The sequence below is a fragment of the Aplysia californica genome, unplaced genomic scaffold (genome assembly GCF_000002075.1).
Source record: "Aplysia californica isolate F4 #8 unplaced genomic scaffold, AplCal3.0 scaffold00507, whole genome shotgun sequence".
Classification (NCBI taxonomy): Eukaryota; Metazoa; Mollusca; class Gastropoda; order Aplysiida; family Aplysiidae; genus Aplysia; species Aplysia californica.
This window is the reverse complement of record NW_004797777.1, coordinates 213,370-216,441: the sequence shown is the minus strand read 5'-3', so window position 1 is coordinate 216,441 and position 3,072 is coordinate 213,370. Positions and strand designations below refer to the sequence as shown.

The window sequence follows — 3,072 nt, the reverse complement described above, 5'->3', positions numbered from 1 at the left end:
TATATATATTATTATAACAAAGGTACAGTTGGTCACACATGTAGTTTGCACCTGTTTGGCCTGTTTTGTAACTCCTGTCGTACGTACGTGGCAGTGTGGTGAAAGTAGTCACTCGCCAAATGATCAAATCAAAGATCGACATTCTCCAGTCAGTTGGGAAATATTTTAATATTAACTTTTAGAGCACGGTTCAAAACTTTTTATGTCCATTAAAAAACCGATTTCTGTACGGATTTAAGTGAAAACGTTGATAAAAGGCACGTCAAAGGTCATATAGATGGGCAGTGTCAAAGGTCATATAGATGGGCAGTGTCAAAGGTCATATAGATGGGCAGTGTCAAAGGTCATATAGATGGGCAGTGTCAAAGGTCATAATATAGATGGACAGTGTCAAAGGTCATATAGATGGACAGTGTCAAAGGTCATATAGATGGACAGTGTCAAAGGTCATATAGATGGACAGTGTCAAAGGTCATATAGGTGGGCAGTGTCAAAGGACACTCATGCTGGAGAAGTCACCCATCTCTAGCGACCATGTTGTTGCTAATGCTATCAGCGACACCAGGTGGTCCACCCCTCCTAACCCTCACCCTGACATGTACATAGAATGCCCGTGAGAGGGAAAATAGAGGGAGAATAGAGGGAGAATAGAGCAGAGAGTTCCGTGGAGATGATATGAGAGAGCAAGAAAGTCGAGTGTACATTATACACTACAGAAATATGCACAGCTTACGCGGGGTTTTCCTTGGTCTCGTTGTCTCAACTTTTCATCCCCAAAAGCAGGAAATGTTTTTGTTTGTTTGTTTGTTTGTTTGTTTGTTTGTTTGTTTGTTTGTTTGTTTGAGTAAACAGAAGCACATCAACAATAACGGTCATTTTATGCTGGGACAAAAGACAGACACACGAAATGAAAAGAAGAAGGATCTACCCTGTGGCACCCTCCAGCCACCCTCAGAACGGGCCTCTATTTCTCACACCGTGGTTGCAGAGCGCGGAGGTTCTACAGTATTTGTTGGAAGGTCCTTGTGGCACACACACGTCAGCTGACGCCTCTCCTTGAAGGGGCGGGGGAGAGATCATTTCATTTAGTTTTCTCATCCCCCCCCCCCCCCCCCAAAAAAAAAAAAAAAAAATGAATAAAAATGTACAGTGCATTTTAACGTTTCTAACTTTATTTCATCTTATTAATATTTAAAGACAGAAATGACTTCAGCTGACATTTGAATGAATCAAAAGATTTGATCTCTCTTAAAGTACTTGGCAAAGCATTCCAGATCTTGGGGCCTTGGTATTCAAAGTCAAATGCCCTTTCACCCATTGTTTTAAGTTTCATAGATGGTAAAAGGATTTTTTAATTTTTTTGTGTATTTCGATGACATTAATAAGTTAAACTGCGAGTTGGAATGTACAGTCTGAACATATTTCATTATAATGATGGCGCGTTACCATTCAAGAATTTGTGACATAGGGTGGCCAACTTGTACACAATTGTTTTCTCAACAGGAAGCCAGTGCAATGTCGTAAATTAAAGAGGTTTAGCAGACTAAACGTGCAGCATTGTGTTGAATAGTTTTAATTCTTTTAAAGAAGACATTGGTAGGTCTAGTACAACATTGGTAGGCCTAGTACAACATTGGTTGGCCTAGTACAACATCAACATTAGTAGGCCTAAAACATTTGTAGGCCTCGTACAACATTGGTAGGCCTCGTAAACATTGGTAGGCCTAGTACAACATCAACATTGGTAGGCCTCGTACAACATTGGTAGGCCTCGTACAGCATTGGTAGGCCTAGTACAACATCAACATTGGTAGGCCTAGTACAACATTGGTAGGCCTCGTACAACATTGGTAGGCCTAGCACGACATCAACATTGGTAGGCCTTGTGCAACATTGGTAGGCCTAGTACAATACTGGTAGGCTTAGTACAACATTGGTAGGCCCAGTACAACATTGGTAGGCCTAGCACGACATCAACATTGGTAGGCCTTGTGCAACATTGGTAGGCCTAGCACAATACTGGTAGGTCTAGTACAATATTGGTAGGCCTAGTACAATACTGGTAGGCTTAGTACAACATTGGTAGGCCCAGTACAACATTGGTAGGCCTAGCACGACATCAACATTGGTAGGCCTAGTACAGCACTGGTAGGCTTAGTACAACATTGGTAAGCCTTTTACAACATACACATTGGTAGGCCTGGTACGACGTCAACATTGGTAGGCCGTGTACAACATTGGTCGGTCTGGTACAACATTGGTAGGCTTAGTACAACATTGGTAGGTCTAGTACAACATTGGTAATCCTAGTACAACATTGGTAGGCCTAGTACAACATTGGTAATCCTAGTACAACATTGGTAATCCTAGTACAACATTGGTAGGCCCGGTACAACATTGGTAGGTCTAGTACAACATCAACATTGGTAGGCCTGGTACAACGTCAACATTGGTAGGCCTTGTACAACATTGGTAGGTCTAGTACAACATCAACATTGGTAGGCCTGGTACAACATTGGTAATCCCAGTACAACAAGGTCGTGTACACCATTGGTAGGCCTGGCACAACAAGGCCTTGTACAGAATTAACATTGGTATGCCTAGTACACTATTGGTAGGCCTGGTACAACATTAACATTGGTAGGCCTGGTACAACAAGGCCTTGTACAACATTGGTATGCCTAGTACAATACTGGTAGGCCAAGTAAAACATTGGTAAGCCTAGTAGAACATTGGTAGGTCTAGTACATTGGTAGGCCAAGTACAACATTGGTAGGCCTAGTACAACATCAACATTGGTAGGCCTGGTACAACATTGGTAGGCCTAGGCCAAGTACCACATTGGTAGGCCAAGTACAACATTGGAAGGCCTAGTACAACATTGGTACAACATTGGTAGGCCAAGTACAACATTGGTAGGTCTAGTACAACATCAACATTGGTAGGCCAAGTACAACATTGGTCAACATTGGTAGGCCAAGTACAACATTGGTAGGTCTAGTACAACATCAACATTGGTAGGCCAAGTACAACATTGGTACAACATTGGTAGGCCAAGTACAACATTGGTAG

At 42.2% G+C, this 3,072-nt stretch overlaps 1 protein-coding gene and 1 long non-coding RNA gene across 2 annotated transcripts in view; both read left to right on the top strand.

Moving 5' to 3' along the window:
- The window catches only part of LOC101852950 (sodium/hydrogen exchanger 9), a gene marked incomplete in the record, with an annotated part of 46,934 nt that overhangs the window by 2,430 nt on the left and 41,432 nt on the right, over nt 1-3,072 (top strand).
- LOC118478338 lies at nt 7-1,552 on the top strand. The gene is made up of 2 exons (XR_004858966.1): nt 7-343; nt 397-1,552. It is a non-coding gene; the product is annotated as an uncharacterized LOC118478338 (long non-coding RNA).